Source organism: Cupressus sempervirens, chromosome 4 (assembly GCF_028749045.1).
Source record: "Cupressus sempervirens isolate cs-2001-9-10 chromosome 4, ASM2874904v1, whole genome shotgun sequence".
Lineage (NCBI taxonomy): Eukaryota > Viridiplantae > Streptophyta > Pinopsida > Cupressales > Cupressaceae > Cupressus > Cupressus sempervirens.
In genome coordinates, this window is record NC_143121.1 from 209958918 (window position 1) to 209973475 (window position 14558).

The following is a 14558-nucleotide window of genomic DNA, read 5'->3' on the forward strand; positions in this document are numbered from 1 at the left end:
CTAGAAGATAATATAAATCATAGATCATAGTTTGTAGGACTTTTCCTTTTACTTATAAAAATAATGCATGCACTATTTCTGGGCTATGCATCTACTAGTGTTATTTGTGCATGCTTTGCTACATTTTGTTCTTCGAGATGAAACAAAATCTATTTTATATGTATAAGCTAATGAAGTAGTAGTAATTTGTGGTGTTTGATTAAGAATATTCAATTAGTAATAGAGTCTTTAAACTCTTTGTATGTATCTTGTCTAATTTAGCTCTTTTCTACACATTTTTTGGTTAAATTCGAGGTTACCACATATTACAATAGATCTAGGTAATATTGTTTTTCATTTCTAATATTCTTTTGGCTTACTTTGTGGTGTTAGGCATTGCTTTCCATTTCTAGTATAGGAGGTAAGTTGAAAATATTTCATGTCATCTAGTTTCACTTTAACATATTTTTATTTCTATTATAGATCATTTTGTTTAGCTTCCAAATGAGTTGGTGTTGACTAGTATATTCTACTTGTAGGGTCAACAACATGAAACTCTACATGCAAATTTTCCATTTATTTCTGATATTGTCTCTTTAAATATAGGTTGGATATATATATTTATCTAAGTTGTCATATCATTTATGTCTAGAGCTAGTTTCAAAGGTTAAAGATTGAATAGTTTCAGTTTTCAAAATACCAACTCTTGCCTTTTACCTATTTACTATTGTTGTTTCATGATGTTGATTGTTTCTTTTTTTAAGTGTAGATACAATGAATAATGATGTTGATTGTTTCATTTGTATTGATTCTGTGTTTTTAAAGTTGGACTTGGTTGGTAAAAGGTATAATAGTAATGATTTGGTGCATCTTATTAAAATATCATTTTTTAAACTTTTTCTATTGCTGATTTTAGGTTTCTATATTAACACATATTCTAGAGCCTATATAGATATCTATAAATCTATATGTCTATCATTAAAACGTGTATCTTCTTGTTTTGATTTGTTTGATTTAAGAACAAGCTAAGAATGTAATGTTCTAATGTGATTGCTAATACCCTTTTTAAGAGCTTGTTTGATAGGCTCTTGGCGAGACATCAACTTGGTTCAAAAGAAACTTGGCCATTAACCTGTTAAGTGGTTATTCTACATGTTGTCAAGATGGGGGAGTGCAACTACACTATCAATGTGTTGAAGGTGAGTTAACAATGTTTTTTCTCCAATTCTTTGATTTCATAGAATCTATTTTTAAGTATAAAGAATTTCTGAGAATTATTTGTTGAATGTAATGGACCAGTCTTACTACTTTTCATAGTTTTATTGGAGACTTTAAATGTTTATATGCCTTTATTTTTATTTTTCTTAACTTTCTCTTCACTTAATCCAAACTGTACAAGGTTGGCTTAAATAGTTTGCAAACTATATTCTACTATGAATAATGTATTCTACTATGGTTTGTACAACTTCCAATACCTAAATACATATTTGATTTGTGGATGTAGGAAACCTACAAATTATAATAAAGCACTATACTTTTTATCATTTGCACAATTCAGCTAATCTTTATTCCTTAAAGTATACTTATTGTAAAATTACTGAATTTTTTTTTAAAAGGGATTTGAAAGGTATATCTTATTATCTTTTTAGCTTTCAATTTCTATAAATTAATGATGTATTTGATGGTACTTGAACTAGGCAACTACTAGCATTAATGTGTTAGAGGGGTGCAAAAGCATGTTTTTGGACTTGAAGCAGAGGATAGTGCATCAGTACAATTTTTCAAGATAGATGAGAAAACTAAACAAACCTCTTAGTTAACAAAATTGGAGGTGTGACAAAAAGCTATCCTATTTTCATAGCCTCACTCCCTTGAGAATGACTAGAAATATTTTGTTTTTTATTTCAATTTTGTAGCTATTGATAACAACCAAAAAAGCTAGATATTCTTTAGTGGCTGGTTAGTTCTTTTTCATTTCATTCATTCTTCTTATGTGAATGTAATTCATACATAAATATGGTGCATCAATTGAAATTTAAAACAATGATTTTTTAGATCCAAAATAAGGTGAGTATTAAAGTAGTTCATGCTCAATGGCATGTAATTTTATCTACTTTGTTTTTCCTTATCAATTTAACTAAAAAAATTGCACAATAATGTGTAACTTCAAAATCTATATGTGGTGAATAAATGTGGTGACCTTTTTAATGATATCGTTAGAGCAAAAATGTTTTATGCTACCTCCAAAGACAAACTTTGAAAGGAGCTTGATGGTGTTCATTATGAATTGCAAGCCACATATTCTAGTAAGATGGGCATTCACATCATTGGGGATTGTGCTATATTAGATTGTACAAAAAGTTCAGGAATTTGAAGATCTTGGATTATAAAAATAGTGACATCTCACTTCACATCTAAAGAAGATCTTTCCTTATGGTTTTCTTCAAAAGAATATGTATTTGAATCAAGGATATTTTGTACTACACCATTAAACATGGTGACCGGTGTATGGTTAGTTGAAGTACTTCACTATGATGCTATAGAGCAAAGAAAGTCAATGTTATTATTCAATTATGGTCATCCCATATCCATAATAGAATTTTTTTGTTTTGGTGATGAGCTCTCACATCATTTTGTAAGAAACTGAGCATTGGAAATTAATTAATTAAAATGTTTTTCCTAGTCAACTTAGTGTGTTATGTTACTTTCTTGAATATTTAAAATAATTACATTGAATATTTGTATTGATATTTTCTACAAATGTTGGATGTCGAAATCATAGGAAAACAATATAAATTTAAAATAATTTTTAATAGATTTGTTTAATAATGTCTCTGGAGTGACAATAAACACATATTGTCTCTCTAGAGATAATAGTTGGGATTGAAGAAATATTGTATCCAAAGAGACAAAGGTGAAATTGTCTCTTATGAGACAAAATTAATTTTTTTACATATTTTCTTATAAAGACAAAATTTTCCACAATACAAAACTTTTTTACTGTCTAAGATTAAGACAATTCATCAATAAATTGTCTCAAAAAATGTCTTTATATCACCCTCTATGTAGTAGTGGTGCAAGGTAAGGCTCAGAGAATTTTGTGTAAAGGGATCTTAGAGATTCCTTGTTTATGATTACATGTGGGATGGGTCATTGAGTTCTCTACTCTTCAAAAGCAACTCCAAATCAAACGAAAGGTACTCGATTAGAGGACTAGATTTCAGATCACCTTGGGCACAACAAGAGGGTTATTTTATCTGCATGAAGAATGCAGAGAGTGCATCATTCATAATGATGTTAAGCCTTAAAGTATTCTTCTAGACAATGAATTTTCCCCAGAGTTGGATGATTTTGGGATGGCCAAGCTGGTTGGTAGAGATTTCAGCCGGGTCTTGACAACAATGAGAGGAACAAAGGGTTACTTGGCCCCAGAGTGGCTCTTAGGTCTTCTAGTAACTCCAAATGTTGATGTCTATAGTTATGGTAGGACTCTCCTTGAAATCATTTCTAGCTGAAGGAATCTTGACATGAGGGTTTTAGATTAAAAAAAAGCGTTATTTTCCATCATCTTGACTTCATTTTCCAATGGGACCCTCTTGAATTTTTGATGAAAACATAAACAAAAGAGAATATAACAACAACATAGAACAACTTTAAGAATAACAACACCTCAAACAAATTTTATTCACAAACTGATTGATTACAAACCTATGGAATGGCCTCTATATATAGAAAGCCTATGAGATGAGGGCATTACTAGAAGATGTTTCTAGAGGATAAGTAGATAATGCTATATGACCTAGTATCAAGGACCTGTCATTTCTATCTATTACCAATTTAATAGGAAATGTGTGATATACCTACAATTTAGTTATAATAGCATGGATTTGATTAGCATGCATTGACTATTTCTAACATCTTCCCTTAATTTCTACCACTATTGATAATGTGTGGGAGAAATTACAAAAAAAAAAAAGATAGGATAGGTCTCGACATTGAGCCTTGTTAGGTACCCATTTACAACATAAGAGAGGGGAACATTATATGACTATCCCCCCTTAATGTTCACCTCAATCATGCCTACCATGCCCCGTAGTTTCAAAAATTTGGCCTCAAGCATACTCTTAGTAAATATGTCTGCTGCTAGGTCTTCAATTGGACAAAATTGGAGATTAACAAAATTTGCTTGAACAAGATCTCGAATATAATGAACATCAATCTCAATGTGTTTTTTTTTAGCATGAAAAATAGGATTATTTGAAACTTGGATAGCACTTTGATTATCACAATACAAAGGAATAGCTAAACTCTATGCAAAACCAAGCTCAAATAAAAGGTTGCGAATCCAAACTACTTCCTTTCTAGCTTATTTTGCTGCTCTATATTCTGCTTCACATGAGGACAATGATGTAGTAGTTTTTTTTTTGCTGCTCCATATAATTGGACCTAACCCAAGCTGAAAAATATAACCAGTAGTAGATTTCCTATCATCTATATCACCTCCCCAGTTTGAATCTGTAAATCCAATCAGAGAAACTAAGGACTTGTAACTATAATATATGCCATAGTAAATGGTTCCATGACTATATCATAAAATCCTTTTGGCAGCCAACCAATGAGTTTCTTTTGGTTCCTGCATAAATCTAGATACCAGATTGACTGCAAAAAAAATGTTTGGTCTAGACTGTGTTAGATAAACCAGGCTACCAACAAGTTTTCTATATAAAGTAGCATCCACTTTCTTGGAAATACATTCTTTAGTAAGCTTAATTCTAGATTGAAAAGGAGTAGGAGTTGGTTTACATTCAAGCATGTTAAATTTTTCTAAAAGATCCAAAGCATATTTTGCTTGAGAGATAAATAACTCATCATGAAGTCTACTAATTTGCAAGCCAAGAAAATAATTTAGTTCACCCAAATCACTTATATGAAATGCCCCTTTAAGATCTAATTTCAAATAATTAATTAACCCAATATTTGGTCCAGCTATGAGTAAATCATCCACATAAACTGCAACAAGAATAATTTCATTTTGCACTCTCTTCACATAAAGATTTGGATCTGATTTGCATTTTTGAAACCCATGAAGCTAAAAATATTAGTCAATCTTCTCATTCCATGCTCATAGTGCTTGTTTAAGTCCATAAAGTGACTTCTTTAATCTGCAAACAAGATTAGGATGTTACTGATCTACAAAACCTAGTGGTTGTTCCATATATATTGCTTCATATAAATCTCCATTTAAGAAAGCATTTTTTACATCCATTTGATGAATATGCCACCCAAGACTTGCAGCCAAAGAAAGAATAATTTTAACTATATTCATTTTAATGATAGGGGCAAAAATTTCTTCATAATCAACACCCTCTTTTTGATTAAATCCCTTAGCAACCAATCTAGCTTTAAATTTTTCTATAGCACCATTAGATTTAAATTTTGTTTTATAAACCCATTTGCAACCAATGACATTCTTACCTTTGAGAAATGACACAAGTTCCCAAGTTTATTTTTCACCAAAGCATCATATTCTTCTTCTATAACTTGCTCCCATTCTTTCTTCCCTCTAGCTTCTTCATATGATCTTGGGTCATTTACTTGTAACACTTTGGCCATGAGAGCACTACCATTCCTCCCTTGAATCTGTGAGACTTGCCTATACATTTCTTCAACACTTCTTGTCTTTTGGTTAGCTGAAAAGTCATCTTCTTCATCATCACTACCATCAAAAAATGTTTGATGACAAGCATTAGTTGTGTTATTTTCACTAGTATTTTCATCATTTGTAGAAGTCCACAACTCATTCTCATCAATATAGTCTCCATTTCTTCCTAAAATATCTAAAAAATGAGAAGCATTTGTTGTGGTAGAGTGAGAAGGAGTGGCTATAAGTTATGAATGCTCATCAAACTTCACATCTTTACTAACAAAGACCTTGTTTGTTGTCAAAGCATATAACCTATAAGCTTTTGACTCTTCACTATAACCCATAAACAAGCACTTATGACTCTTTGGTTCTAACTTTTCCCTTTGTGCATAAGGACTATGTGCCCAAGAAATACACCCAAATACTTTAAAATATTCAATGTGAGGTTTCTTACCACTCCATGCTTCTTCAAGGGTGATATTTGTGAGAGCTTTGGTGGGGATTCTATTTATAATATGTGCAGCACAAGAAACAACCAAACCCCAAAGTTTATTATGAAAACTTTTTAAATGCAACATACAATGAGCCATTTCTAAAAGAGTTCTATTCATTCTTTTAGCCACCCCATTTTGTTGAGGAGTATAAGGAACTATTCTTTGCACCTTAATACCATAATTTTCACAAAATGACTCAAATGCATAATTGCAATATTCACCCCCATTATCCATCCTTAAACATTTAATTGTTTTACCACGTTGATTTTCAACTAACGCCTTAAACTTTTGAAACACTTCTTTTTTTCTTTCAAGAAAATAATCCCATACTCTCCTGCTGTAATCATCAATAAAAGTGAGAAGGTACCTGGCACCTGAAAGTGAAGGATATCCTGGTTTACATAAATCACTATGAATGAGTTACAGTGGATGATTAGTTCTCCATGCTTTACCTAAAGCAAAAGGATCTCGGTGATGTTTCCCTAACACACAACCTTTTCACACACCTTCACAAGCTGAAATTTTTTGTTAATCCTCTAACCATATCCATTCTAACCATATCTTGTAATTTTCTATAATTTAAATGTCCAAGTCTAGCATGCCAAAATTATGACATATAATAAGTATAAGCAATAAAAGCATGAGAGAGTGTATATTTATCATCAAGAAACCCCACAAATTTAAGTAGATTCTCTTCATGATCAACTCTACCAATAGCAATTATATTGCTTGGGTCTTTTCTATCTCTAACAATAACTTGATTAGCATTGACAAAAAAATCATATCTAGCTTGAACTATTTTGTATACTAAAATAAGATTAACTCCCAATCCTTCAACCAATAAAACATTTTTTAAAGACCCATGTGTTACATTAATAGTTCCTGTTCCTAAAACTGAAAGTTTCATTTTATTGCCAATAGAAATTTCTTGATCTAAATTCTTCCCTTCATAAAAATCAATAAACAAAGATATATCCCCAGTCATGTGAGATGATGCCCCTGAATCTAAAATCCATTCTTTATTACAATCTAAAGCAAAGTATCCCCCCTTAACACTAGATTTACTCTTGGGTGTAGCAATTAGCTCCTTATTTGATTTCTCTTGCCTTTTTAAAGAGATAGCTACAAAACTATGTTTATCCTTCTTTCCATCCTTAAACCTTTTTTGCTTGGGCTTATATTCCTACCTTTCATTGTCCCTCTTCTTCAAACAAAACTTCTCCATGTGATTCTCACCTCTACAATACTTGTAAGTAAAGGGCTTTCTTCTAGCTTGCTTTTCTACACCATCATTTCTAGAAAAATGGTTAGAACTTTCATTATTTCAAAATTTATTATTTCCTTTCCAATTCTTTTTTTCATTATTTTTTAAAAATTGCTTTTGGTTGTATATGCATGATTCTTCTTAATATGCCCTTCTTTAATAAGTTGAACTTCTTCATCTAAAACAGATTTGCAAAATTGATCAAAAGTTTGTTGGGGGGTATTGAGATTTAGTTGAAGAACCCTTTTCCTTTATTCCTTAAAGACTTTATATGGCTGGGGAAGCTTACTTTCAACCATTGCAATTAGTTGAAAATCTTTTTTGCATATTCAGCACCTATTTTTTTTAGCTGAGCATTTAAAAAAGTAACTTCATTGAAGTAATTAGACAATTTTTCAAAATCAGATGGATCTAAATTCATCAATTTTTCTTCTATACTAAACATACTAGCAATGTCTGCATCTTTATAATCTTTTTCTAAAGTCTCCCATAGCTCTATTGGGTTATCAATATTAACAAATCTTCTATTTAGATTGGGGCTCAAAGCTTTACCAATAATACCTCTAGCTCACTCAAACTTGCATTTCCACAACTCCTTTTCTCTATCATTTTGTTGAGGTTCCCCAATTTTTTTATTTACTATCCTCCATAAAGCCTTCTCTCTTAGAGCATTCTTGATTGCAATCTTCCAATCTGCAAAACCACTTCCATCAAAGATAGGCAAAACTTCATTTGAAGAACTCATGTTAGCAAAAAAATCAGCTTTCAAACAAATCTAGCAATACTCCAGCAGCATAATAGCCCTGCAACAAAGTATCACTCCAAAAATATATCAGCCCTACAAACAAACCATTTCCAGTAATATATTTTCCTACAACAAAACCCTCTAGCAATATTTCTAGCTGAACTTCTAAATGAATCTCCAGCTGAACCTGGCTAAACCTAGCTCTGATACCATGATGAGAACATAAACAAAAGAGAATATAACAGCAGCATAGAACAAACTTAAGAACAGCAACACCTCAAACAAATTTTATTCACAAACAGATTGATTACAAACCTATGCAATGGCCTCTATATATAGAGAGCCAATGAGATGAGGGCATAAATAGAAGATGTTTCTAGAAGATAAGTAGATAATGCTGTATGACCTAGTATCAAGGAGGTCATTTCTATCTGTTACCAATTTAATAGGAAATGTGTGATATACCTACAGTCCAGTTATAACAGCATGGATTTGATTAGCATGCATTGACTGTTTCTAACAATTTCTACTACTACTACTTGCATACCAAGTGCTACTACTACTACTCAGAGTCATTTAGCTTGTGATCACTGTGAATCCTTTTCACAACTGAGCCTTTGTTTTGTTTTGTTTCTTCCTCCAAACATATGCACGGCTTCTGTGAGCAAGTTGGGAAGGAGGCAAACGATGACTACCTGAACAGGAAGAGTTGTGTTTGGGTGAATGGCCCTGTTATCGTTGGAGCGGGCCCTTCTTGGTAGAATAAATTAATTATTCAGCATGTTCCAAAACACTCAGTGGTCAGTGGTCAGCACAAATCACTCATTTTCCATATGCACCTTCTAAATACGGGGAACGCACTAGCCTCACCGTCCAGCATTAATTGCATTGCCAACTTTTAACTATAATATTTAATTTACATTTGCTTATCAATAGAATAAGCCAGACCTCTGATCGGCAGAGCCCATTTTGGGTTTCCATGGCTTCTCTTCTCTATGGTTTTCTCCATTGTTTTCTCTATTCTAACTTTTTATCACTTCTGGCCTGGCTACAGGAGCCTCCTTGAAAGAGTAAGGAGCGCCTTCCATCATACTTGAGAAAGCCGATTGCATAGCCTCTCTCTGGCAGCGCAGGACCTACAATACACTCAAGCTCCATCTCCCCAAACAATTCTGCGAGCTCCCCAGAATGCCATTTCCTGAAGATTTCCCCACTTATCCTTCCAAGTCGCAGTTCATAGACTACTTAGAATCCTACGCTAGGGAGTTCGAACTGAATCCCAGGTTCAACGAGTGCGTCCAGTTGGCCAAGTATGGCGAGACCTGTGGTTTGTGGAGAGTTAGCACCAAGAGCAGTTTGCGCGAGTTTGAGTACGTTTGTCGTTGGCTGATTGTTGCCACCGGAGAGAATGCGGAGACAGTGATTCCGGATATTGCTGGTGCCGAGTGCTTTAGAGGGCAGATTGCTCATGCCGGCGAGTACAAAAATGGTGCAAGCTATCAGGGGAAGAAGATGCTCGTGGTTGGATGTGGTAACAGCGGAATGGAAGTCAGTCTGGACCATGCCAATCACAATGCCACCTTGTTTCAACTTTTATTTAGCTAAAGTATCTTCAATATTGAGCTGTGAAAGCTTGAGCCTTAAAATGTTAACTGGAATGTGGCAATCAATTTTTGAGCTTTATATCATTTTTTTATCCGTCGTGGCATGTGGATTCGGGAATTGTGGAACTGAAATGTGTTCTTGGGAATGCGCAGGTACATGTGCTGCCACGAGAGATGTTTGGAAAGTCTACTTTCAAAGTGGCCATGGCAATGATGAGATGGCTCCCACTATGGCTCGTGGACCGCTATTTTTTGTTTATTGCCTGGTTGATGCTTGGCAGCACCGGGAGATTGGGCCTCACCGCGAAGCCGAAGATTGGGCCTATACAGCTCAAGAATGTAGCAGGAAAGACCCCTGTTCTGGACGTGCGAGCCTTGTAAAAGATGGGTGGCAACAATCAGCCAACGGCAAATGCACTCAAACTCGCGCAAACCGCTCTTGGTGCTAACTCTTCACAAACCACAGGTCTCGTCATACTTGGCAGACTGGACGCACTCGTTGAACCTGGGATTGAGTTCGAACTTCCTAACGTAGGATTCTAAGTAGTCTATGAGCTGCGACTTGTAAGGATAAGTGGGGAAATCTTCAGGAAATGGCATTCTTTGGAGCTCGCAGAATTGTTTGGGGAGATGGAGCTTGAGTCTATTGTAGGTCCTACGCTGCCAGAGAGAGGCTATGCAATCGGCTTTCTCAAGTATGATGGAGGGCACTCCTTGCTCTTTCAAGCAGGCTCCAGTAGCCAGGCCAGAAGTGATAAAAGATTAGAATAGAGCAAACAAAGGAGAAAACCATAGAGAGGAGAAAATGGGCTCTGCTGATCACAGGCCCAGCTTATTCTATTTATGAGCAAATGCATATTAAATGTTGTAGCAAAGAGTTGGCAATACAATTAATGCTGGACATTGAAACTGGCGTGTTGACCGGTGTTTGGACAGCTACACATGGAAAATAAGTGGTTTGTGCTGACCACCGACCACTGAATGTTCTGGAACATGCTGAATAATTAATTTATTCTAACAAGAAGGGCCCGCTCCAACGATAACAGGGCCATTCACCCAAACACACCTCTTCCTGTTCAGGTAGTCATCGTTTGCCTCCTTCCCAACTTGCTCACAGAAGCGGTCCATATGTTTGGAGGAAGAAACAAAACAAAACAAAGGCTCAGTTGTGAAAAGGGTTCACAGTGATCACAAGCTAAATGACTCTATGAGTAGTAGTAGTAGCGCTTGGTATGCAAGTAGTAGTAGTAGAAGTTCCAGAGGGTCCCGTTGGTAAATGAAGTCAAGAGGGTCTGGTTATAGAAGAAGCCAGAAGAGCCATTGTAGTAGGGTTCCTATGAATTGAAGAGGATGAAAATGTGAGGCCAACAATGGGACAAGTATTGTGGATGTTAGAAGGTAAGATAGAGATTCCAACTCTGCAGATTCCGAGCGATTGCGACTGCGATCTGATTGCTTAAAATAGTTTCCAAGTGTGGATGCATTATCAAGTTAGGTAGGAGCGAGGTTACAACTGTCTTTTTTGAGAGAATCATTTGAAATAGTTTCTAAGTGTGGATGCGTTATCAAGTCTGGTAGGAGCGATGTCATTTCTTGAAATAATTCTTTAGTGGGGAAGCATTATGAAGTTAGGTAGGAGCGAGACCACAACTTTTTCCTTGTGAGAAACATTTGACATTCAAGTAAAGTCAAATCTGCGCCGATCTTCTCCAGTTTTCAGAAGCTATATACTAAACTAGGTAGTGTTACACGTAATCATGGCTTGTCCTTTTACCCTTTGACTTGTTCTTCGTGTACATTTTACCCTTTAATTGTTCTTCATTAGCTTTCTTGACCATTTCCTTGCGTACAATGATACAGGAAATTGCAATCACTGCTTGTTGTATTGCATTGCAGTACATATTAACCTTTTATCTTATTGAGTACCAAATTCTCGCAATTCTATATTGTTAAATATTTACACAAAATTTACTCAATTGTCGTTCTCTATTCTCTCGTATCCAAAATACTACTGCCTGATTTTATATTAGAGTTTTATGTATCCGGGCATGTCAAGTTTTGACTATGACTATGCTAAACCTTAAGATTTTAAGTGATTTGTATCTTGTATGTTCATATTTCAAGTTAGAATAAGTCAACAATGGAAAAGCCCTTTTTTCTACAAACTGTCGCAAATAATTTTTAAAAGAACATGGCGATTGGTTTGTCATTAGATAGATTAGGTTCAATCACGTAAAAGGGAAATCAAAATGGGAAGACATATTATTTTTAAATCGTTGAATTATGGAATGCAATGTTATTGTGTACATGTAGTGACATCATTGAATTTATCATAATTTGGTAGAGTTAAAATATTTCTCATTTATAGAACTAGTACCAAAGTAATTTTGTATAGTCTATGTTTGTTGGACCTATTAGTTAATTGGTTTATATTTTTCACCACACCTTATTATATATATTTTATTTTCAACAAAAATAGAAAAAAGATAATATAGTTAAGGAAATCTAGGATGCTAGGGGGGTATTGACACTGACAATGTTGTACACTTAAGATGATTCAATAGAAATTTTGAAGGAATTTGCAATGTTAAAGGTTGATTTATTTTATTTGTAGAAGGATGATAAATGTGTAAATTTAAAATGACCATTTGGGAAAAATCCATTCTACCCCTGTCCACTCATCTTATATATCTTAAACTTCATAACTTATTGTCTTTCTATTTGGATTGGTACCTAGTCAAACTATTAGAGTGTATCTTGTACCACTTTATTAATAAGCACAAGACATTATTCTTTTTTTTTTTTGTAATATAAAATTTAATATAAATATAATTCATAAAGGTGGGAAAATTTTGAAAGAAAAATTGAAATAAATGTGTTTATAAGTACCTAATTTTGGTAAATAATGCATTAGTTTAAAATGAAAATAAATCTAGTGTAAAATTTACCTATTAGCCAACACACTAAATAATTCATATATAAAAAGTAAAATTTATAATAGAAACCTATTATAAAATAATTACATGACATTTCTTTCATACATTCTCTTTTGCTCCCATTTCTATTGCTCCTATGGAAATTTCATTAACACATAATATATGTTCATGAGTTTAACAAGAATCTTAAATAATTACCCAATATTTTCTGCAAAATAAAATTAGGTACATGTTTTTATTATTCTTAGTTGAATTATAATTTTCTTCAAAGTTCCTAAAAATCTTATTTTTGTATTAAAATATTTACACACATTTACACCAATAAAACTAATATAATATGTGTAGCTATATTCTTAAGATGGTAAATAAGATTTGCACAATCCATTATATCAATGCTTAACAGCCTTCAAAATTGCTCCTATATCATTTATTGCAATTCTTTTATGCATTTTTTTGAGGGGCCAATATCTATTTTGTTCTTATGTAAATTTCAATTAGACTAAAATCACTAGAAAGTCAACTTTTAAATATGATGAGGTTGAAAAAAATTAATTAAATCTAATTATTCCTAAATGTTTACTTAATATTTTACCATTTTTTTTGATGCACAATTTTATATTATACACTAAATTTTATATTAAGAAAAACTAACAAGATTAACACTAACACAAATTGAATACCAAGATGACCCCCTCATGAATATCAAGTTCCAACCTCTAAGATATTCATCTACTAAGATTAATGTTACTCTAGTTTGTAACTCTATTAACCTTGTGAACAAATGGAAAAGACTTTACAATCAAGAAATCCTTGAATGATGCCACTTAAATGGAACTTTGAGAGATGTTATAGAATTTTCGTATCCTTTCTATCCCATTGGAGGACTCTTTGGTATGGAAACTTACCCCCTCTTGAGAGTTCATAGTGAAATATTCTTATGCTTGTTGTCTTGAGGGTGGTGAAGCCCCGAAGGAATGGAAAAATATTTGGCACCCCTAGGTCTTGCCACAGATAAATTTGTTTTGGTGGACAACTATACCTAGGGAAATCCTCACCATTAGCAATCTACGAAAGAGAGGATTCTAGATGGCTAACTATTGTGTGCTATGTTATCACACAATGGAATCCATTCAACACCTCCTCATACATTGTCCCTTTGTTATGGAAGTTTGGAGGGAGGTTCTCTCTTTATGGGAGATTTAGTATTTATTCAATGAGAAACACCATCAGTTTGTTAATTGGGATGGTACCTCTAACTACCCATATCTCAAAACCTTCTGGAGAGTCATCCACCCTTCTGTGACATGGAAAATTTGGAAGGAACAAAAAAATCACATATTTTGGGACAAGATTGCACCTAGCGAGGTGGTGGCTCAACAAGTGATCAAGGTATTGAAAGATTGTAGTGGGATCTGGCATTGGAAAACCTTCTTAAACCCCCCGAGGGACTAAGATATGAGATGAGCTAATTCTTGTGAGCTAAGTTTGAAGGTGACAAGATTCAAAAACTCTAAAGCTATTTCTATATGTAAAATGGTCTGGCATCCCCCTCAAAAGATTGGTTGAAACTCAACTTTGATGGGTTGGCCATTATCGAGAGGATAGTGGCTAGAGCTATTGTTCGAGATAATAATGGTAAGGTGGTTGTTGCCTATGCTAGGGGTGGGGGGGTTGTCAGGTGGGGAACAAAAAATGAAGTGGAAGACTTGACCCTACTATGGTGAATGAGGATAGAGAGAGCTAGAAGAATTAATAAACTATTTATTGAGAGAGATTTGATGTTAATTATTAATGTTGTGAAGCATAGAGCTAGCAAGTTTAATTGGAGAATAAAAGTGCCAATAGAGGAAATATGCAACCTATTGAATGGGTTTCTTGAAGTCTACAGGGAG

General features: G+C 33.9%; 2 pseudogenes; both read left to right on the forward strand.

Annotated features, from left to right (window-relative positions):
• LOC149560727 (G-type lectin S-receptor-like serine/threonine-protein kinase At2g19130) overlaps window positions 1-11238 on the forward strand; it is a 44896-nt pseudogene extending 33658 nt beyond the window's left edge.
• LOC149560729 (putative indole-3-pyruvate monooxygenase YUCCA5) lies at window positions 8774-10149 on the forward strand (annotated as a pseudogene).
• Window positions 11239-14558: the final 3320 nt, after the last annotated feature.